The following is a 25046-nucleotide window of genomic DNA, read 5'->3' on the forward strand; positions in this document are numbered from 1 at the left end:
AATTTCACGCCCTTAGTTTTCAAGATACCAGATTGACATTTTGCACACGCATTGTGCACATAATTACGTATTTTTCAAGAAATTTTCAGATCCCTACGTGAATCCAGGCCCGGGGGTAGAGGGGCGCAAATCTTTTGAATTATTTTTCTAAAAAAAAAAAAACTCCTGGTTTTCCCCTATCTTTCCGTTTCTGGTGTATAATACGAACAAATGAATGCTACCGTTGAAAAAGATGCTTTATTTTGACGTGGTATTTAAAAACAATACGAGATATTAACCATGACCCTACAATAAATGGTACGCGTAAGAAAGTAGTAGCTGTTTGACTGAAGTCTAAAATTTACCTCGAAAAGTGGAAATTCTAAAAAGGGTTAAACTGGAAATTTTCATTTTATTTGATTCTCCTCCTTTTATCATTTTTCTTTTGATTCTGGTCCAATTTTTATTTGATTTCCTCTTGTACTGTTTTTTATTTGATTCTCCATTGTACGTACTATTTTTCCTTAAAAAGAAAGAGCTTGTATCTTCTATTCATGCATCATAATGGCATCGGAGACAATTTAACATTTGCTATTAAATTGTGCGTCTTGTGACCCAATTAGGTAAGCAAGATTCAGACTCTCATTATGCATTGTCTATCTGTTGCCAGCGAACAAGATCCAGAGACGACTCCTAATTATGGAAGTTACTGTGTACAAAATAAAATTTTCAGAATTTCGACTCTATGAGCTTCTTGGATAAAGCACATTAATGTGGATTTCGGAGTTGCTATTAGCTTATCAAATAATACGCATTAATTAGTCCGGCAGACGACGCTCCTCCCGGTTTTTAAACTAATTATACAATTTAATATCTCTCTCTCTGCACTTAAGAACTTCACTAGTTGTAAGAAAAGCAACGTAAGTTTATTATCCTCAAGATATATCAAATAGGATTTAGTATTCAAGTTATCGGATATGTGTATACGAATCTAAAGATATGTTAATATGTATTTGTAGCAACTTTCTTAGAACAATCATTATCATTATCATCTATATCAGAGGTTTCTCAACCTTGTTTGCCTGGTGCCCTCTTTCGTAAACCTGAAGTATGCTCGTTGGTTCTATGTGCTTTCTATCACCTTCTGCGGTTTCAAATATAGCATTGAGTTCTGAGAACTTTAATAATAATAATAATAATAATAATAATAATAATAATAATAATAATAATAATAATAATAATAATAATAATAATAATAATAATAATAATAATAATAATAATAGGGTACATTGGGGTATTTCGAATAGGCGGGGAAATTGAATAATGTTAAGCATTTTGCTGGCTGGAGTGTAAACGAGTATCACCATGTTAGTGAACCTGCAGTGGATGTTTAGGTGGTGGTTTGTAGAAGTCGCTCTCAGAAATACAAACCATTCCTGCAGTTCTGAAGGCCTACACGATTTTTTGCTTGCTGCGAGGTTAAGTACGAATATGTCTATTTTTTTTAGGTCGTTATAATTTTCAACGTTGCTTCCTTAAGCTTTCCTTATTATTAACCGGATAAAATTAAACCGCTCTGGATTATAATCGTATTATTAGCATGTGGTGCGTTGATATACTGTACTCTCAAGCCAACTAGTGTATACGAATCCAGAGTAAGCAGTTTCCATACCACGTTCTGAATGGAATATTCGTCGACTGCGGGGCAATTTTTCTAATTCAAAACGGGGCAATTTGAATACCAGTGCAATTAGAACTATACACCTACTATTTTATATTTGTTTATGCCTCGGTTCTGATCAAGCATTCGTAATGTTTTCTCGTTTCAAATGGTCAGAAATTATAAGAAGAAAGATAAGCGATTATTGTTAATGGTGACATGTTGATACTAGGAGCATCGGAGTTATTTAATGTCCGTTTCACAAGCTTATACAGATGAGTTAAATATAAAGAGAGAGGGTACTAGCTGTAGGCAATACGTCTAAAATATCGTTCGGTGATATTGGGAGGCTAAACGTGATTTCCAGTGATGTAGAGAAAAACTAGTGTATAGGATAAAATATCTAGAATCCAGGGGGGTTGGGAGTTATTCCGAAGGAAGTCCGTGTAGCGGCATATTTATATGTGTCTAAATGTAAACTTGACATTCCTCAATCCTGGACTCAAACTAAAATGACAGGGAAGGACTGATGTCAAACGTTTTGTAAGCGAAATAATATTAGTTTGAGAAAACTTGAAGATTTGTCAAAAGTGAGAGCTTCTGGTGTTAAGAAGGAAACTATGAATTCTTATTTTGAATTACTGGGAAAATTAATGAACGAATATGATCTCCATAACCATCCTAGCCGTATTTACAATATGGACGAAAGTAGACTTCCTCTAACTAACAGATTCCCTAAAATTCTTACAGAAAAGGGTAAAAAAAAAAAAAAAAAAAAAAAAAGAGGTAATCAGTTTAACATCTGTAGATCGTGGGGAAAATGTGACGGTAATAGCATGTTGCATTGCCGGAGGGTCTTTTATAACTTCTGTAGTAATATTCAAAGGTGTACGCCAAAATCCGGACTTTAAAACCCATCTCCCGTGTGGATCATTTGTCTGCATAAGTGAAAGTGGATATATTAATGAAGATATTTTTTAAAAGTTTATTAAGCACTTAACGAACACAGAGTTCCGGGCCGGGTTTTGTTGATTTTGGACGGACATAAATCTCACTCACAACTTTCGTCCTTAGAGTTCCGACAAAGTCATGACATCGAAATGCTTTGCCTACCTCTATACACAACACACGTATTACAACCACTCGATCGCTCTGTTTTTAAGGCCCTTAAAACCAATTACCACCAAGAGGTAACTACCTGGATTCACCAAAACCCGAGCTCAGTGATTAGTAAATCTCAGTTCTGCATTTTGTTCACCGAAGCCTGGAAGCGGACAGCTCTTGTTAGACTGACGGTTAATGGGTTTTCATGTACCGGCATATACCCCTTTAGACACAAGCTAGTGAAGAGTTTCGATTTGCCCCTTAGGAAACGTATGGCCTTGTTATACATTCTGAGGAGCAGTCTTCACGGAAGGAAATCTTAACAACGCGCCTTCTTCCGGTCATGGTTCTCAAAACGTTGCCCCAACAAAGCCTACAGATGAACCCGTTACAACACGTGCTTCCAGCCCAGAAAAGGTTTCTGTGTAGAAGAGATGTCACAGGAAAATTATGCCACTCGGCTTCTGAAAATACTGTATTCAGGCAATGAGAGTAAAACAACTCCAAAGAAAGAAGCAAGCATCGGGTACAACAAAATCCAAGAATATTACAAGAAAGAAGAGTGCTAATACAGAACTTCCCAAGAAAACAAATGAAAGCTTGTAGAAAAATGATACCCTCTACCTCTTCCAGTATCGAAGACGCAGGCCTAAGTCTAAAGATGGCTGCAGCAATGAAGATCAAACATGAAATTGCGGGTTTTGCCTTCTTAATTACTATTCGAAACATTATGCTAGAAAGGGAGACTGGATTCGTTGCCAGCGTTGTAAAACATGGTTCCACACGGTCTGTGTCGGTGCGGAAGGTCGAAAATAGTTTATTTGTGCTCGTTGACGTTAAATACGAACGAAGGAAAAAGAATTAACCTATTACGGCTGTTTGCCTTAGTGTTCCTAACAAAATCTTTTAGCGTACATTCAAAAAGATGGCGACAGGTGACTCATATTTACAATTTATGTATCTCTTTTCATTTAAAATTGGCATATATATCGACTGCCGTAGAATTTACAATCTAACTATTAAATAGTTTATACATTATTTCTAGGTATATATATTTTCATTATTTAAGACTTGCTTATTTTGTTGGTTATTCATATTGCCCCATTCGTTATTCACATTGCTCCTCGCATTTACATTTTTTTTTGAAATTTCGCCGGGGAAATTGAATACCCAAATTTCACAATGACGTATCCCAGATACTATCTTTTAAAAAATTGTTAAGTAATAGTAAGGTTCAAAGTTCTTGTTCACAATTTTGTATGTGAATACCAATTACAGTTTCTGAGATACATGAGGAAATATCTGAAATTATTCAAATTACCCCGCTGTACCCTAATAATAATAATAATAATAATAATAATAATAATAATAATAATAATAATAATAATAATAATAATAATAATAATAATAATAATAATAATATTTTCACACATCTTTATTTATTTCCAGCAAGCAAGGCTTCTGCATGTCATATAAGTGCAGTATTATTTTTTGCTTGCTTTGCTGTTAATGAAACCATAGTTTTTACTCAATACCTATTTCTGTCATTAGCTTCCGCCTCTTTGCTCGCTTCTCATCTCCCGCAGGAGACGTGTTCCTCAAGTTGGGAACCAAGTATCTACATTTTGTGATCTTGGTAACAGTGAACTTAAAAATCGTCTAAATATTAACGTGCTTTGCTAATCTCTACTTTGAAGTAAAATTACCTCTGTTATATCGTATTCTGCTTTCTCTCATTCCTTCGCTTTCTACTATTTGTTCTCCTATTAATAGAAGAACATGCTGATGCAGTTTTCTGCTACCCTCTCAGCCTTCGCCTAAGAATCAGTGACCTGTAAGTTCGAGGTCAATAACTGGGAACAAAAAAGAGAGAGAGACTATAAAATGATAGTGAGTTGAAGCGGAATCAAAAAGTTCCAAGAAACCAGAACTTTGACAGAGGGAAGAAATAGATGGGAAACAGGAAATTCTGAATCTGGAGTGAAGGGATAGATTAGGAATTAGGATTACAGATACAACTTATACAAGAATTGAGTAATTATGGCTTTATTACACAGATATTCACTTTCTCACATCAATTAATATTACCCCGATCTAAATGAACTCTGACTTCTTCTAGTGTCAAGAAATCAAATTCTTGTCAGAGGGAAGGGATAGATGAAAAAGTGGAAACTCTTAATCTAGATGAAGGAATTGATTGAGAATTCAAATTAGGGACACAAAACATACAAGAACTGAGCAATTATGACTTCTTTACGTAGATATTCACTTGCATACATCAATTAACATTCCTGCGATCTAGTGACACTTTGAATTCTTATAGTCTAAAGAAGCCAGATCCTTGTCAGAGGAAAAAGGTAGATGAAAAATTGGAAATTGTGAATCTGGAATGAAGGGATAGATTAGGAATTAGGATTAGGGATACAACGTATAGAAGAACTGAGTAATTACAGCTTCATTACACAAATATTCACTTGAACAAATCAATTAATATTCCTCAGATGTAAAGGCACTCTGATCTCTTATAGCGTCAAGAAGCCAGATAAAAAATTAAATATATAATTATTTCCTTGGGGAGAGTACCGTGCTTTTTACTTAAGTATAAAGCAAATCTATATATATAAAAGAGAACGTACAAATCCTTTGTCCGCTCATCACGCTAATACGGCTGAACCAATTTCTTTTATTTTTGGGGGGTTATTAGGATTTGGACCCTAGATGGTTTTTATCATATCACTTTAATTTTCAATTACCAGTGTCTTGAGATAATTGACCATTCAGGTGTCCATTACGTAGAAATCCTTTGTTAGTTCATCATAGGTATAAAAATAAACGTATTTATATGCAACCCGCATGACCATGTCACTCGGCGGGTTAACATAAATGACAGGCGTTATAATGGTTTTTATCATATCACTTGAAAGCGAAAAAGTAAAAATTATCTAAGTAACAAAGTTTATTGCGTTCGGGGGTGACCGCAGCGAAGCGGGGCGGGTTAACATAAATGACAGGCGATATAATGTTAACATTTACTGCAATCTTCTATGGTTTTTATCATATCACTTGAAAGCGAAAAAGTAAAAATTATCTAAGTAACAAAGTTTATTGCGTTCCGGGGTGACCGCAGCGAAGCGGGGTGAACGCTGCTAGTAATGAAATAAAACAATCAAATCATACTTTAAATAGATCAATTTCTTTTTAACTGTAATATGATCTTATAAAAACAGTTCTCATATTTTTATAGTAAAGATTTCCTGAAATGAATAAATGCTTATTTTTTTTCGAAATCGCTAAAAAAAATCATTAACGTTATCATATCAAGATAACCTATGACTACTAGAAAGGCAAGAAATATACATTGTAGTGGAATGTAACGCTTTTACAGAGATTTATCCGTTAATTAATTACATTTAGAGTGTGGGTAACGTGAATTAAAATGAGCTTTAATAATTTGGTTTTTCAGAAATCCTGTTTTTTTGAGTAACAAAGTTTTCTCCAATGAGAAAACAGAACACTATAGGTTTTTTTTCTTAAATAAATAAAACAAGAAAAAGCTTAAAAAGGAAGAGGTATAATACAATGGTTATATCAACCTAAACCCTTCATTACATTTTCTTCACTTACAGAAACAAGAAACATGGAGGAAAGAGATATTTATAAGGAAAGAAAAGCTGAAAGAAAAGTCAACGAACGTACATTATTGCGTGTTTTTTTTTTATAAAATGAAAGGATGTCATTTCCACAGACAGGAAACCCATGTAGTATGCATGAAGAAGCGCACGAAGAATGGGTAAAAAATGAAAGCTTACAAGAAAAGAAAGAAAAGAAAAAATGAAGAAAGAAAAGGTATGACTGGAGAATAATGACAAAAAGGGAAAAAAAGGCATTTTTATATTAAGAATAGTGACGGAAGTTTAAAGACGGGTTGGGAAAACAAAAAAATCTTTAAAAAAAAGAAATATAACATTTTCCTAAAAGAAAAAAAAAAGACTTTTCAGGAAAGATGAAAACTTAAGGATGTTGAAGGACGAAAAGACAACAGGACGAGAGGTGTGTGTAAGGGGAGGAAGTATCCTCTTAAAAGAAATTATGGTTATAAGAAAAGGATGAGATGTAATGCTTGAAGAGCGTCAAAAAATGTTAGACACGAAAAAAATTAAAGAAAAATAAAGAAACGTCCAAAAGAAGATGAGACTTGTATAGAGGGGGTGAAATTGAGGGTTGGATGTAAATGGTGTTTTTTTTTCTTTTTTTGTCAAACTCTTTTACGGGACATTAAGACGCTTTTGTCAACGTGAGACTTTTTCGTTTTTCTTTAATAAGAATCATAATGAGACAGTAGAAAAGCGGAAACTGCGGGGGGGGGGGGGGAGGAGCAGGAGGTGTTAGAAAAGAAAAGAGAGAGGCCTCAAAAGAAATTTTGCATCAAATAAACCCTTTTTCTTGCATTTCTTTCCTTTTGCTGTGTTCTTCTTAGTGAAGGAATACAACTGACAAACTAATTTGCAAAAAAAAAAAAAAAAAAAAATGCTTTTTCTCCTCTTACATCTCTTGTTGCAAAATTATATTACTTTTAAAAAAATCATTCTAAGTGTATTTTGAATGTTGTTGTTTCATTATTTTCTTGTGACATAAGTTACAAGTTTGGTATTATCAAGAAAAAAAACATAATAACATCACTCAATTTTTGAGTTGTAAACCTTATTTTCCTTTATTTTTATATATTAAAGGTGTTTCTAGTATTTCAATTATCTTTCTGGCCTTCTGTATTAAGAAACCATTTGTGAAGATTTTAGTTCTCTGACGTCATACTAAGTCGAGTAACTTGCTATCAGAAGAATATTAATTGATGTGTTCAAGTGAATATCTGTGTAATGAAGCCATAATTACTCATTTCTTGTATACGTTGTATATACAATCCTAATTCTCAATCTAACCTTTCACTCCAGATTCAGAATTCAAGTTTTCAATCTCACTTTTACCTCTGTCAAGGATCTGACTTCTTTAAACTACAAGAGGTCATAGTACGTATATTGGAGGAATATTAATTGTTGTGTTACTTACACCTGATTTTGTATTTCAAGCCAATTAAGTTTTTCATAGCTGATTAAGTTCCTTTTGGGATCACATATTGTATGGATCGTACATTAAACTCTAGTTCCACGACTCAAATAGCGTAAAACCATCCTTTTCCATTCGATTGTCTCTGACATCATGTTTTTTTTTCTTTCTGATAAACCAGACAAACGGACAAAAGAAACAGTGACAGGTGAAGAAGAACATATTTTTCCTGACTCTTAACTGTTTTTCTCTGTTGTTGCTAAGATATTAAAATCCTTTTTTTTTAAGATGGAGTTTTTCATATGATTTTCTTATTGAAGTACTACCTTCGTTTTTCTGTACTGAATCCTATAATTTAAAAAAAGTTTTATTACACCATTCAATACTTGTAAGTCCTGTATTTAGAGTCTGAGTCTAACCATCTTTGTTTTTGAAATGGCACTTCACTTTTATACAATAGGTAAAAGTTATGCAACCCACCATATCACTAGGATCATGTTGGTTGCCTAACATCTTTGTAAGTTTCTGAAAGTTATTCAGCTGTAACCGATGGTCTTTAAGGCCTTTCATATTGCAAATTATGTTCTTGAACGTCTTTTTTGTTGTTGTTGCTGTTGCAACCAATGCTTTTGAAGGATTTTTTGTATTGCAAAGGATACTTTTAAAGGTTTTTCGTATTGCAACTGATGCTTTTTAAATCATTTTATATTGCAAACAATGCTTCTAAAGGTCTTTCTTTCATATTGCAACCGATACTTTTGAAGGCCTTTCGTATTTCAAACGATGCTTTTAAAGATCTTTCATTTGGAGAGGAGGAGTGCCGGTACTCCATTGGCTGACACTTCGTTTCCAGGTCGTAATGGTGTATCCACGACTCGTCGCCGACAATGAATTTCCCTAGACGCAAAACTTTCGCAGTCAGAAATCCAATGACAGATGCTGTTTCAACCGGACGCCGCCACTGAATGCCATGGACTGCTCCATTACTCTGAAACGAGAAGAGATAGGAAGGTGACACAAGTGACATTCTGTAACTTAAGCATCAGTGCATTAATGATAAACAGTTCGAATGTTTGTAGTACTATTGGCCAAGTAGTGGGCTTGGAACATTACTTCCTGAATCACCCTCGTATGCATCTTTTATATATGAAGCATTTTTGCACAACATCTAATATAATTCTGAGAATTTTCAGAAACTTTTTTTTATAAATTTATAGCTTGATAGCTTATTACTAGTTTCACGACATTTTTTCCTTTTCTCCTCGCCAAGCTCTTCTCTTCCCTTCTTTTGGTGTCATCTCTCTCCTCTCATGCACACACACACACAGACACAGATACTTACACACAACACAACGTTGTCATCTCCTCCGCTCTAAGGTCACGTAAATATTTTAAACCATCTTTCACAAAAGTATCAGGGGATCAGCAAAGAGAGGGATGAATATGTAAAATTTTCTTCCCCTTATTTTGAAAAAAAAATCCACAAAATATCTCATAACATCTGTCATATTTAACAGAGATGATTCCCAAAGAGTAGAACAAAATACGAACGTGACAGGCGAAAAAGATTGTTCCCCCTCCCCAATCCCTGCAATAATTTCTGTCCCCCTCCCTCCTTCTTCATTTCAACCCTCAAAGTGAATAAGTAACTGATATATATATATATATATATATATATATATATATATATATATATATACGAGTTTTTTATTTGAAAATATTAAACTGAAAGTAATGAATGGCGTTAAAGCATTAGTATCACTTTACAATATTCGTATGCGTACGTAACACGTAGCGAAGGTCAGGAATATTCATAAATCAAAAACGAAAACCTCTCTTCCCATGTGATACTCAATTAAACGGTGAAATTCCTAAATGGAAAGAAATTTTGAAACTTAGAAATGTGTAAAATGAGACAGTTGACAGTTTAATTGAATAGTAAAATTGAAGATGCTGGTATGAATGCAGCATGTGATATTCAGGTTAGAATTTTAAATCGACAATTTTGGATTTTCTTATGCGTATGTCTGCAGAATGAAAATTGAAATGTATAATCTATTTTTAACAGTCGTTAATTTTACTTGTCATTTCATTAAATTGCCTACAATTAATATATTATGTGGAAGTTTAATCAGAAAGAATTCCTGATCTTTTGCATAATACTGCAGTTCCTTTCGATATTTGTAGCATATAGAGGAACCACTATCTAAAATGTAACAATTTTAGCTTATTATTATTATTATTATTATTATTATTATTATTATTATTATTATTATTATTATTATTATTATTATTATTATTATTATTGTTGTTGTTGTTGTATTTATTTTTTTATTTTTAAACGTAAAAAAATCTATTTCATCACACACTTCTACACCTAGCACTCCATTTTCGACAACAACAAACACATTCAATGTTACCAGAACACAGAAAAGGAACTGGAGACCACAGTTTAGCACTATAATTTTTTTTAAAAAGAAAGAAGTCCGTCTAAGTTCAATATCTTAGGCAAATCTTTTCGGAATTAGTGATAAAAAATTGAAATAAGAATATCATACCAGCGAAGAAATATAAAGGGAAATAGAACGGATTTACTAAATAAACTTAGAAAGCAAATCGCTGTCCAACACCATGTTTATACTACTTATTTTAAGTAAAAAATTTCATCCAGCTCTTGTGCTGATGGTAAGGATTTTCAAATGCTGACTGCATTTCCTCTCTGTATTGCTAGGCTTATTCGTTGTAGTAAATAGTGTTATTTTACACGTTACATTCCAGCCCACAGTTCGTGTAATTTTTTTTTTAAATTGTGTCAACACGATTGAATGATATAAAATCAGACACACCACACAGAATCACTATTACCTTTTATTCTCAAAACTCTATTAATTATATTTTACTTTTTCGGTTGTCATAGCAACGTTTTAGAGAAACAACTATCTGCTGTTTTGGTAACTAAGAGTACCAATTATACATATAAAAATCAACAGATATTTTCAGCTACTAAGATTAATTTTTTTTTTTTGTATTTAGAATCAACAACATCTAAATTCTTTTTTCTTCTTCTTCTTCTTATACACAACAGATTGTGTACTTCTAAGCACCGTTGCCCAAAACCAAAATATACAAATAGAAGAAATTTACAAAATAGATATACAATATCGTGTCACCGTCGCATTTACGCTAGAGCAAATGTGAGTGTGCATATTCCTTAGTTGCGCAGATGGCGCGTGGAGTGGTGAGGTGGTATCCAATATTATTTTTAAATAAGAATCAAGGTTTAAAGATTTGCTATATATTTTATAAAAATACTTATGAGTATCGGATACAGACTGTGCAGGTATAATGAGGTAGATAGGATACTTATCATGACATCCAGCTGTCCATTGAACTTCACAAAAAATAACTGAGTCTATAATTCTCGTCGCACTTGGTTTCACTCCATGCACTTCATCTTCCAGAGCCTGGTCTCCGGTGCCCCCTCGGTACGGGTTCCGACCCTTCCGCTGCTGCCACTGTTGATGTTCTTTCTTCGGGTCCCACGTGAAGAAGAAGGGCTCTTCTCACTCTGATGTATACAGCCCCCTTGGCCGGATCCTGCGCTGCCACCTGGCGAGAAAACTGGGAAAACATCCAGAGATGTTTCAGAAGCCTGAGACGATGTGGTGGCGCTGACTACCACATATTCACATATAATAGCATCCAAGATCGAATACTGCTCTTCTATATGGGTCATACTAGGACCTACACATCCCCCTAGACTCTCTAGATTTGATTCTGGTCTTAATTTCTTTATTGCAATAGTACATTTTCGTGTTCCTGCAATTCGAATATTACTTAAGGAGGAACTCTTGCGATATTTTAATATCCAAACTCCTGGAAGAACGCAGAAATAACTCTGATCTGAAATTTCTTCATAAGATAGTTACATGTCAAACTTAAGATCGGAAACCCTAGTTCAAGAACTATCCTTAAGTGTCCCTTCCCGGATAATCCAGAATACCCACCTACTCTATCTTGCCCGCTCCAGGTTGGCAAAATACCGAACTATTATAATAAACTTCCCACTGATGTGGACAATTGTTTCAAGCTATCCGGTGTTTGAAAGAGTAATTATCCGGTGTTTGGGATAAATAATATTACTTTTTCACTTTTTGTTGACGCTGTTGTTCTGTTTTTTCCTTTTTTTTTTTTTTTTTTGTTAACATTTCCCTGTGTAAAACGGCAAAGTAATATCTGGGAATTTGTTCATTAAATAAATAAAATGTATGTCTTCTTTTTTCTAGACATGAAACGAACATAGAAAAAGGCGTCTCGCCACAATAATTAAAATACTAAAATTGACTCTAGTGCGTGGTAATTCAACGCATCGTGCTGGCTAGTAGTGTTGTTACGAGACGAGACATTAAATTAGGACTTCTCATCTCGTCTCGTAGAAATAAGGAATCCTAGTCTCGTCTCGATCTTCGAAGAATTCATTCATATCTCGTTATAGAAATTTAGTTTTTAAACTTATGCGATTATTATTATTATTATTACTTTTTTTTTGCTTAATTTTCTCTAGAAGTTATCACAATCCTTCTGCGTTAAGAGAACTTCAGATATGGTGTGATAAAACACCACCTGAACCAAATTTATTACTGAAGTATATTACGTAATGACTTTCGTATCTCCAAACGTTGATAAATCCTCTTCATTATGTTCGTACGATCACTTTATCAATTTATCGTTTTATATACCATGAATTATGTAACTCTAAAACAGTGTTTGAGGTCTATAAATTGAGTGAATTAATGTTACTTACGAAGCTCGAAAAATTTCTCGCACAAATAGATGGATCTCACACAAATAGGAATACAAAGTAGAAACTGGATCCAGTTGGCTAAGAGTAGGGATGGCCACAAAGTTCCGGTTCCGGCGGAACCGGTTCCGCGAGGAACCGGTTCTCGGAGATCCAGTTTTCAGAACCGGTTCTGGTACCGGTTTCGGACCTGGATCCGAAAACCCGGTTCCAGAACCGGATCTTAGGAACCGGTTCCTGACTTGGATCCGAAAACCGGTTCCAGAACCGGATCTTAGGAACCGGTTTTAGATCTGGATCTGAAAACCCGGTTTCAGAACCGGATCTTAGGAACCGGTTCCAGACCTGGATCCGAAAGCCCCCAAAGACCCGTAAAGGAGGTACTAAGTTCACCTTCAAAAATAATGCAAAGAGGACCATGCTCTTGTGCCTTCCCCTACCAGATTCGCTTGTGCCCCCAGAAAAAAAAAATTTGGTCCACCAGTTTGTGTTTAGCCAAATGAGTTAGCCAGTTTGCCTGTTTAGCCAATGAGTTTGCCAGTTACCCAGTTTATTTAGCCAAATGAGACAAGCTGCCGCCGCCTGGGCGCCTGCCTGTCGCTTCCACCATTTCATCTAGCATACTATTCACAGCTTGCCAGCAGCTCGGGTTTAGCGCAGGGATGGTCACAAAGTTCCGGTTCCAGCGGAACCGGTTCCGCGAGGAACCGGTTCTGTTTTTAGACCCGATCGCAGACCTGGATCCGAAAAACCGGTTCCGGAACCGGATCTTCTAGAACCGGATCCATTCGGACCCGAAAACCGGTTCGGCCAGGAACCGGTTCTGGCCATCCCTAGCTAAGAGCAGATGTCAATGCAAGGCTTTTGTTGTCGCAGCATTGAACTTCCAGGTTACATAGATCATAAAGTTAATTAGTTAGTTAATCATAATCCTAATCCTTTAGCTTAAAGGTCATAATTGTAGGACGTTAAACTAGAAAATTTATGATTGAGACATTGATTCTCCGGGCTGCATAGGCCATAGAGTTAGTTTTAGTTACGTCTGTGAAGTTGTCCCGCCCACCTAACGAATTTTTCTTTTTTTTATCTACATCGTTAGTTTATCGTTAGTTTACGTTAGTTTTGCTAAAATTATCGTTAGTTTTGCAAAAATAACGATTTTATTCGAGAAATAAATGGGCAGGCCAACTTCACGGTTCCCCATCCGGAAATGAATTTCAAAACTTTTTTCTATCACATCGTTAGTTTATCGTTAGTTTACGTTAGTTTTGCTAAAACTATAGTTAGTTTCGCAAAAATAACGATTTTATTCAAGAAATAAAGTTTCCCGCCAACTGTGAATTAGCCCGCCCATATTGAATTCTCATAAAATTCGAACTCACATCGTTAGTTTATAGTTAGTTTACGTTAGTTTTACTAAAACTTTCGTTAGTTTTGCAAAAATAACGATTTTATTCGAGAAATAAATGGGCAGGTCAACTTCACGGTTCCCCACCCAGAAATGAATTTCAAAACTTTTTTCTATCACATCGTTAGTTTATCGTTAGTTTACGTTAGTTTTGCTAAAATGGCGGGAAACTTTATTTCTTGAATAAAATCGTTATTTTTGCGAAACTAACGATAGTTTAAGCAAAACTAACGTAAACTAACGATAAACTAACGATATGAGTTCGAATTTTATGAGAATTCAATATGGGCGGGCTAATTTACAGTTGGCGGGAAACTTTATTTCTCTAATAAAATCGTTATTTTTGCGAAACTAACGATAGTTTTAGCAAAACTAACGTAAACTAACGATAAACTAACGATGTGATATGAAAAACTTTTGAAATTCGTTTGTGGGCGGGGAACCGTGAAGTTGGCCTGCCCATTTATTTCTCGAATAAAATCGTTATTTTTGCAAAACTAACGATAATTTTAGCAAAACTAATGTAAACTAACGATAAACTAACGATGTAGATAAGGAAAAGAAAAATTTATTAGGTGGGCGGGACAACTTCACAGACGTGTTTTAGTTAGTAATTATTCATTTTATTTCACTTTTTCTATTACTTGAAGGTGTTATGGTGGAACTAAATGTTTCGTATCATTTCTCTACACCGTATGTTAGCACCTACTTTAGTATCCCTTGCAGCAGCTAGAACGAATATTAAGAACTATTTACTCTTAATCGTTCTATAGCTCTGATCCTTGGATATATTTTGAGCCACATAAATAACAAAGTTAATATGGTACCAAAATGTCGTTTATTATAACTTTTATGTTCCTCGTGTTCTCTCTGATGCTATTTATATTATATCTTACAGTAACTCTGTTTCTATATCTACTCAACCTATCGTCATGGTTACCAAAACAAACAAATACATACACGAAAACATTGATTTTTAAAATATAATTATTGTTGTGTCTTTTTCTTCTTCTACCATAGAAATAGCTGACTAGTACATATTTAAAGAAATATCACATATTGCCCAGAAAAAGTTTAAAAGAATACAACATATCGTTGTACAGCAACGGGGCTGTATAAGACATGGACCTATGGTTTAAGGTGGGATACGAAGCACATAAGCTTACAACTGAGAATAGAACCCGGGTTTCCTGTGTCCAAGACGCATACGTTATCATAAGCAAGGGAATTCTCTCATTGAGTGTGCGTATGTGTGTGTTTGTGTTATTTCCCTGCTTTCCTTCAATTCTGTTAAAAATAAGATTTTTCGTTGATCTCCTTTCAGTTGGCATCCGCTGATGAATTTGATATGCGGTTGTCAAAACGTGGTAAGCTCTGCGACTGAAGATTTTTTTTTTTTTTTTTTTAATGTTGACGTTTATCCTTCGCTAGAGTAGAGTGGTTGCCCTGAGCCCTCTTTCGGGGATTCTAAACTAAATTGAGGCCTAAATGTATAAGGAGTCGAAAATCAGTAGCTGCAGGAGACGGGGAGGGGGTGAGGGAAGAAAGGGGGAGAAAGATGCATATAAGAGATCTTTCGCGAAAGAGGATTTTCGTTCGTTCGGTCGGCCCTCTTCTACTTTCGAGTCCTTGCATATATATATCTGCAGTATTTTTTTTCTTTTTTAAAGAAAAAAATTCAAAACAAGAATAAAAATATAAACAGTGTTGCAAGCATTTCTAGTGTGGCAAGTTTTATTTTAACGTAAAATATCAGACAATTTCAAATACGTAAAATTCTGGTTCACACGCAATCGTAGCGACGTCTGCTTTCGGAGAGAGTTTATGAGGTTCCTTCAACGCTTCCTACTGCTTCTTTAAAATTTTACTCAATAACATGAGCAGAGTAATACAGAAAGTATTCCATCTCGTTACATATGTTAGGCAGGATATCATACGAATAAATAATAGTTTTGTGATTTGAGCATTGTTGTAGTTGTGGCAGATATTTTGTGCGAACAAGATGGTTTAGTGAATCAGCGCCGTAACTTAGATTTTATTCTGGAGGGGCAAGCATTAATATTTGGGCCCCCTAGGAAAAGTTGTTTAGGGCTCTCCCTCAAAATTCGAAAATAGGCGCCTTATTTCCACCTTTCTCTTACACGTTGTGGGCTCCCGGAGCCTGTGGGTCCTCCTGCACGCCCCTGGGCCCGTTCCATAAATTAATTAAGGGAAAATCTTCCATAAACAAATCTCAAAGCCATACGACTAAATATTTTTAGGGTCCCTAATAGGCATTCTTTTTATTGAAATGAGCCCACGACTCACTTTTGTTTTATTTACCTTTTGTGTGCTGTTTTGTTTGTGTAATGTAATGAACTTGTTCGATGCTTCATTTATAATTTCATGTTCGTATCGTATATAGAATAAGAAAATTTTATCTTAAAGTGGGCCCCCTCAAACAGCGGGAGGCTTCCCTGGGGGGCAGTAGCCCCCTCCTGCCTCCCTTAAGCTATGGCCTTATAGTGAATTGAAGTTTTATAGGAATATATATGTTTAGGGTTACGAATAAACTTTTCTGTGTAATTACATTAGTACAGTTGTGGTTATTAAACCCTGATTTATAATAAATAGCAAAATGGTAGCATTGTGGCTGACTTTCATTGGTTCTTAGGTATAGTTAACAAAGTATATTACTCATATAAGGAGCCACTGTAGTCTAGTAATTACAGCGTCGAACCCACGTCCGCGTGGTCGCGGGTTTGATTCCCGGCCGGTGCTTCCTAATTTTCGGCTTATACCCAGCGTCATGAGGCAATCTGGGGAGCCAAGTGAATAAAACTCGTGACGGTCACTAGGTCTAGAAAGCTCCTGATACAGATGTTAGAGACAGAACGACGAAACACACCGACCACTTGTTCATGGCTAGACTGGACGTAGTTCAGCCAATCGCTAATAGATGGCGTTGGAGCGCCTCAGGCCTAGAAAGTTCTGTTATGTTAAGTGATTTGGATTGTAGTAGATCATATATCACGTGTTATGCAAGAACCTATAATAATACAGAAATATTCCTACATCTTGGCTCAACTAACAATGGCAGAGATAACATACATATTCCAATAATTTAGCATTAACGATGTACAAAATTATATTAAATAACCTCCTAATTTCATAACACAATTACTTAATGTCAAAACAATTTTTATTAAATGGTATATGAATAATGCTATCTGTCTGTTTATTCTCTGCAACAAACGTTGAAGAAGACTTGAAAATCTATCGTGAAAAACTCAAAATGTAAGTGCATGAAAGCCCAATAAGTATAACTGATCGTAGGTGATCGCTATAATAGGCACCTGTGTTACTCCAGTAATAGTACCTGGTTCACCCTCCTAGGTGACGAAAAGCAGGGTATCTGGCTTCGACCCGACTCCCCGGTTCTACTCCACCTTTCCCTACATACTTGTATAGCTTTCCAATAATAATGCGAAAATTTTATTGTTTGATTTGTATTTACATAAGTTGCCCACAGCAAGGCTTTATTTAAACTCGAATCTGAACTATAGCTTGTTTGATGTTTTGGCATCTGGAATCGAACCAGAGATCCGCTGCTGAACGGGACACCAAACTCAAATCCAATCCAATCCAAATTTTAAGCCTAAAAGTTTTTATGTTTGTGATACTGTAGCGTCTTCACTTTGTAACATTGAAGAATAAACGTAGCACTGTATGTTTTCATTTAAAATGCAAATTTGAAATATGTACTAATCTGACATATTGCCATTAAAAAACGTAGTAGTTTGCAGTACTGTTAATGTAGTTACTGTTAATGTTAATGTAAAGATACAGAATTCATTATACAATATATTTCAATAATAAATATGGTTTGCATGTTGTTTTACCACACCCTTGATGGACCTCTTGTGACGCGGAAGGATTCAGATAACTTTGAGATGGAATTTAGAACAACGTATCAGGGGATACATTTTTATATAAATTACGAAACGACACTAGGAAGTTTTGAAACTTGACTAGAAAAATTTTCCGCTAATCGAGACGAGAATGAATTCTTATATAATCAAGACAGAAACATTAATTCTCGTTTCTTCTCGTGAGGAACACTAGGTTAGACGGATAAGACTTATCATCTGATTTCCTGTAAATGGCCACCGTTCCTTGTACTGTCCAAACTCTGCATTGCTGTTTTCAATGGTCTCACATGAGCCTGTAGATCAACGCGGATAGAATTGTTACCGGGTTTTTGAATCAAGAACTTCATTGTTGGTTTCCTAAAATGTTATGTAACCCCTATATACAATTTTGTTATGTTGGGTTGCATAGGCAGTAGGGACTCAATGACGAATTTTGGGAACATTTACACAAGGTACTTTTTATTCTTTTGATTTTTTAATTGTTCTATCCAAAACCATGTTTTAGTCTATTTATCTAACATGGCAAGTGCAATTGCTAGACCAATGGAATAAAGACAGGAAGACAAGCTCCTTATGACTTAAGAGTATACGAAAAGTTCGAAACTTGGTAGTGGAATAGGGAAACAGATTGCTAGTTAAAATTGATAGATTGATAAATACCATATTAAGATGCATACAAACACCTGAAATTATAGTAATTTGGGGATTTTAACCTCCTTTCACAAACTCCTGCTTATACCACTGGTATTAGTAGTTGTGGTTGTATCCAGAACAATATACATGACTTCAAGTTCGATGCTTTGTAAAGCTCATGCGATGTTACTGCATATGTTATACAAAATATTTAGCTTTATCTTTCGTGTTAATGATACATTATATACATAACAGAATATAACTAACTCTATGGGCTATTGAACCTGTAGCTTCAATGACGCATTCACAAAAGATCTCCATTTACTTCTATCCTTAGCCAACTGGACCTAGTTTCTACTTTGTATTTCTATTTATGAGAGATCCATCTTAAGATTGTCCTCCCATCTGTGCCTAGGTCTTTTCTGATTGGGTTTCTAGCTAAAATTTTGAACGTGTTCCTAATTTCTTATCTTCTAGCTAAATAGCTTGCCTACCTGAGCCTATAACTTATGCAGTTCCTAGTTATGAAGTTTCCGCTATTCAACCTTCCCATCCCTCTTGGGTAAGAATATTCGCTACAGGATTTTTCTGCGCTCTTTGCTTGAAGTAAGCAACCATGTTTCGCAACCATACAACAGGAATAATTATCATTCTGAATATTTTAAGCTTCAAATTCTTCGAAAGGATTCGCGAACACTAAAGAGTTTGAGCTAAATAATAATTCGAATTGCTTGCTTTCAATTGACATTTAATTTCTATCTAAGAATTTCCACTGAAACGTAACTAGCTCGAGCAATTTCTGAATAGTTGATCGTGAGTGATGAGAAGTGGATAACGTGCGACAATAATGTACGGAAAAGATCGTAAGTGAAGCGAGGAGAATCTCCACAGTTTGCAACGAAGCCCTTACTGACGCCCAGGAAGGTTATGCTGTGCCTTTAGTATGATTCCATGGGCATCGTGCATCACAAGCTGCTGCCACCGGACAGAACGGTAGACTCGGACCTGTACGTGTCGACAGTTAGCACAAGTGAACCTAGTAATTCGAAAAGAAACGGCCGGAAATGGTGAACCGAAAGAATGTCATATACTACGCTGACAATACCAGATCGCATATGTATTATATTTAACTACCCATCAGAAATTAACCCCTTACCGCATGCCGTATCATATATGGCACATACCGGTACCCTTTTTTCACTTTAGCTTTTTTGTGATTTATCAAAGGCATTAAATAACTGTTTTGTCTGCTGTGTGAGATAATGATGTGTATGAATAAGAGATTTTGGTGTCATCTGGCATGTTCTTTGTGAATTGTGTGTCATATATGGCCTTACTTATTTCTCATCGGAATAAAGTGAAAAATCTAAAATTCAAGTTGTAATTCATTTTTCAAGTTCCCATATGAGGATTCCCAATATTGATTATTATTATTAATCTTATTATTATTATTATTATTATTATTATTATTATTATTATTATTATTATTATTATTATTATTATTATTATTATTATTATTATTATTATTATTATTATTTTGCTAAAAGAAAAAGTCATGCAGAAAGGGGTTAAGAGAACTTTGCAGGGAGGTTTTAATGCATTCACCGGACCTAGCATCGTACAATTTTTTGCAGTCTTTGAAGAACTCTCTGAAAAGGGTCTTAAGTTAGTTTCGGAAAGACCTGTGAAAACTACGTGCCACACACAACACACACACACACACACACACACATATATATATATATATATATATATATATATATATATATATATATATAATGGCGGATCCAGGATATGGACAAGGGAGGGGCTAAACCTTAGTTTGCAGCTTTATCCAGTATAAAGCAGGATTGAAGTCCATTTTATCCAGTGTATACCTGAGCGTCAAGGGGGACTATAGCACCTATAGCCTCCCCTTCTATTCGCGCCTGTATATATATGTATGTATATCCCAGAAGCCACAGAAATTTAATAGCGCGAAAATATGGCGTTGCGAGAGTGACTAATGTTATTTTCAAACCACAATAAATGTCTTGTCGGTTTTGACATCCAAAGCTTTAATACTTTTTAGACAACTTTATATTTGTGAATTTTATGTGTAATCAAGTGTTCAAATTTCATATATTACAATTTGTGTAATATTTAACATATTTCATACAAGTTGTATGTGGTTATTAGCAGAAATTCGACTTCTTCATTTGTTATGTCGATGGTTGATAACGGAGGCACAGGGGCTCAGTGGTAGAGCGTTTATCTCTGGTGCGTGGTGTTTCACCCCGGCCAAATAATCTTATAATGGACGACATCGTGCCCGTGGGTTTTCTTGAGGTATCTCCGTTTCCTCCCACTTTCTCATTCCACCAATTCTGCCAACATCATTCAGTTTCTTTCATCATCGTCTCCTTTAGTTTAAAGGGCATAATCGTGGGACGTTAAACTAAAAGATTACATATAGGAAGATGGTGGTTAATGTGTTCTAGTCATGGGTCACATTTTCAATGACACACTTTATCTACGAGGTAAGCGAACTATAACGCAGTAAGTCCTTTATAAACGACAGTTAGATTATAAAAACTTTGCTTCCTTAGTTATTTAGTCAGATTCTCTGAATATAATAACCATGACAACTTTCATGATAGAAAAATTGCGAAAAACTAGCATTTCAAAAGAAAGTACGAAATGTCAAACAGAAAAATCGGGCACAAGACGAAGATTTCTCCATCTTAACTTCATTTCCTGGTGAAAATTTCCATATGTGCCGTAGTGTTCGGCCACTGTTACCACACTACCAAGAGAGGCAAAAGGCGCGGTGTGTGGAGACTTGTATCTGTGGCAGTAATTGGCTTCAAACCACAACTAGAGAGCGAGTCCAGTCTACCAGAAGACGTTCTCGCCAGCACTTGAATTTCAGACGAAGGAATTAGCATGGACCGTGAATCTGTACTGTTGCAACTCGTCCACAGGGATTTTGCAGAGACCAAGAACCCGCTAATAACATTAGTACACACGTCGTGTTGCCAGCTCTCTCTCTCTCTCTCTTTTTCTCTCTCTGTTTAACAGAGAATTCAGTAGCACTGGTGTGTGTGTGTGTGTGTGGCAATGGCAAAGGAACGATCCCCCAGCATCTTGTCTCCTTGTAAAAGGCACTTTCCCCAATTGGTCAAATGAAACACAGTTAATACGAAAAGGATCTGGTAAAGTAATAACCATGTTGCATTCATAACGGAATAATTATACAATATTTCAAAGTGTTTGTGAATAGTATTAGATGTTGTGTCTGTGTGCAATGTTTGACCGCAAATTAGGGTCTATCCGAATCAAGACACTCACAAAATTAAGTTTTTACCTCAATCTTCGTTTTTTAAAAATTAATTTTCTTTACCTCTTGTACACATCGTAACAACAATATGTTGATTCTTTCGCCCCTCCCTTTTAGTATGCAATATCATCATCATCATCATAGGTATTCTGCCACTATTGGCGGATCACTTGGTGCAACTGAGAAGCTTCCATGCTTCTGGCTCTTTCACTAACCTTTTCGTCTTCACGTACGATTTTTTTGTTCTGAAATCGTCCATTAACTGTAGCCTTCTCGCCCCTCCCTCTTTTTCCTGCCACCATACTCTCTAGCACGTCCCTCATGATACAGTTACTTCTTAGCCAACATCCCAACCAGTTTCTCTTTCCTTCTTAGCCAACGTCCCAACCAGTTTCTCTTTCCTTCTTAGCCAACGTCCCAACCAGTTTCTCTTTCCTTCTTAGCCAACGTCCCAACCAGTTTCTCTTTCCTTCTTAGCCAACGTCCCAACCAGTTTCTCTTTCTTTCTTAGCCAACGTCCCAACCAGTTTCTCTTTCCTTCTTAGCCAACGTCCCAACCAGTTTCTCTTTCCTTCTTAGCCAACGTCCCAACCAGTTTCTCTTTCCTTCTTAGCCAACGTTCCAACCAGTTTCTCTTTCCTTCTTAGCCAACGTCCCAACCAGTTTCTCTTTCTTTCTTAGCCAACGTCCCAACCAGTTTCTCTTTCCTTCTTAGCCAACGTCCCAATCAGTTTCTCTTTCCTTCTTAGCCAACGTCCCAACCAGTTTCTCTTTCCTTCTTAGCCAACGTCCCAACCAGTTTCTCTTTCTTTCTTAGCCAACGTCTCAACCAGTTTCTTTTTCCTTCTTAGCCAACGTCCCAACCAGTTTCTCTTTCCTTCTTAGCCAACGTCCCAACCAGTTTCTCTTTCCTTCTTAGCCAACGTCCCAACCAGTTTCTCTTTCCTTCTTAGCCAACGTCCCAACCAGTTTCTCTTTCTTTCTTAACCAACGCCCCAACCAGTTTCTCTTTCCTTCCTAATAATATCTAAAACTGTTCTTTTCTCGCCAATCATTTCTAACACCCTCTCATCCGTTTTCCGCTCGACCCAGCTAATTTTTTCCGTTCTTCTCCACACCCAGTATGCAACATAGTGCCAGATTATTAAGATTTAAAAAAATTAATCCAATAAACAAGTATCAGAGTGTCACGTGTACATCGCGTTAAAATGTTTAGATTGTATTGTGAGATATTTTCTCAGTTAATACTGAAATCGGAAGGTGCTAATATATTTCTACAGTAGTAGAGATTTAAGGTGGAAATGAAATGTATTCCTTGGACGCTTAATCAACTGCTGGAAACTGCCTCTCGCTATATATTACCGTTTTCGATCTATAGTGATTGACGTTAAAGTAAGAAATTAATTACTTCTACCACTTCCGGTTTAAATAAACGCTTAAGAGAGAAGATGGTGCGTATAATTAAAACAATAAATGGATTCCTAAATAATTGCTTGTTCCTACCTATTATATTGAAATGAACTGAAATGAATTCTTTCAGTTTTACGTCCCACGCTTATGCCGTGTGGGCTAAAGAAGACAGTGAGGATAAGGAATGGAGGAATAAATAAAGTGGGAGGAAACGGGGGAACCCAGAGAAAAACCCACACACACGGTGTTTGTCCACTACAAAGTTCATCTGGCGCGAGCTGGGATCGAACCAGGGGCCCGACACACTAGAGGTGAACGCTCTACCACTGAACTACCGCGGTCGTTCTTAAATCTTATATGTTTTGCTCTTTGTTGATCAATATTGAAGCCTGAAGTTGTAATGGATTTTTATTACTTCCGGTTTTAGTAGAGAGTTAAGTATATAGAGCAACGTTTAGTGGATTGCTGGGATCTATCACTGGTCTTGGTCTATAATGATCAATCTTAAAACCGGAAATGGTTTATTTCTACCACTTCCAATTTGAATATCACCTTTATCAATCAACTCGATTCCTAACTTATTGTCTAGATCCTGTTCAAAATTGGTGATGATCCATGGAGTAGCTTTTGAGATATTTTACTCTCGGACGGACGGACGGATACACAGATAGAGCAAATATATAAAGGAATTTTGGCCAATCAAACTGGTTAAAAATGAAATAAAACATCTAGTTTTACGTCCCACGTTTATGTCTTTCAATTTAAAGAAGAAGAATGGCCAGTAGAAGTGAATGATTACAAAAGAAATTATGAAAGATAAAACTAACTAACTACTGGAATGACAGCCATTTATTAACCTGAGCTGCTCCAACGCCATCTGTTAGCGACGGGCTGAACTATGTCTAGTCTAGCGACGAACATGTTGGTCAGCGCGCTGCGTCGCCCTGTCTCTAGCAAGTGTACCAAGAGCTTTCTAGACCTAGAACAAACAATCATGCCTGTAGTAGGAAGTGCCCACGTTTACATAATTTCCAGGTTGCTTTTTTTTTTTGGTACTAATTTGAGAATGCTGAATCCAATGAAACTTTGTTGAAAAATATTTGCCAATAGGGTCCCGACAAAAATGACCTCAAAGCTAGGGTCTTTGAAGTACCGCTTATCTCAATGATATAATAGTACCCCCGAATCCAATAGAATTGTGTTAAATATACACATCCATAGGGATATAAATGAATAGAAATATCTCAACTGCGAGGTAATACTTCTCGTGAATCGATGAACAAATACGTTTGATAATAGTTCTATTGGATTCAGCATCCTTGTTTGGAAAATAGTTTGATTGGATTCAGCATCTTATTTCAAAATAATTTCATTGGATGCAACTTCCTTTTTTGAAAATAGTTTCATTGGATTCAACATCCTTATTTGAAATTATTTCCATTGCGTTCAGCATCCTTGTTAGAGAATAATTCTATTGGATAGAGCATCCTTTTTTTAAAATAGTTTGATTGGATTCAGCATCCTTGTCTGAAAACTCTTTCATTGGATTCATCATCCTTGTTAGAGAATAGTTCCATTAGATAGATCACCCTTTTTTGAAAATAGTTTCATTAAATTCGACATCCTTGTTTGAAAACGGCTTCATTGGATTCAGTATTATTGTCTGAAAATTCTTTCATTGAATTCAGCATCCTTGTTAGAGAATAGTTCCATTGGATAGATCACCCTTTTTTGAAAATAGTTTCATTAAATTCGACTTC

The 25046-nt window shown here is 35.8% G+C and overlaps 1 protein-coding gene across 1 annotated transcript in view; it reads left to right on the top strand.

Moving 5' to 3' along the window:
* Positions 1-25046, top strand: part of Drgx (Dorsal root ganglia homeobox) — a 276072-nt gene that overhangs the window by 239855 nt on the left and 11171 nt on the right. The gene's annotated exons all lie outside the window — the stretch shown is intronic.

The sequence above is a fragment of the Thermobia domestica genome, chromosome 5 (assembly GCF_964235325.1).
Source record: "Thermobia domestica chromosome 5, izTheDome1.hap1.1, whole genome shotgun sequence".
Classification (NCBI taxonomy): domain Eukaryota; kingdom Metazoa; phylum Arthropoda; class Insecta; order Zygentoma; family Lepismatidae; genus Thermobia; species Thermobia domestica.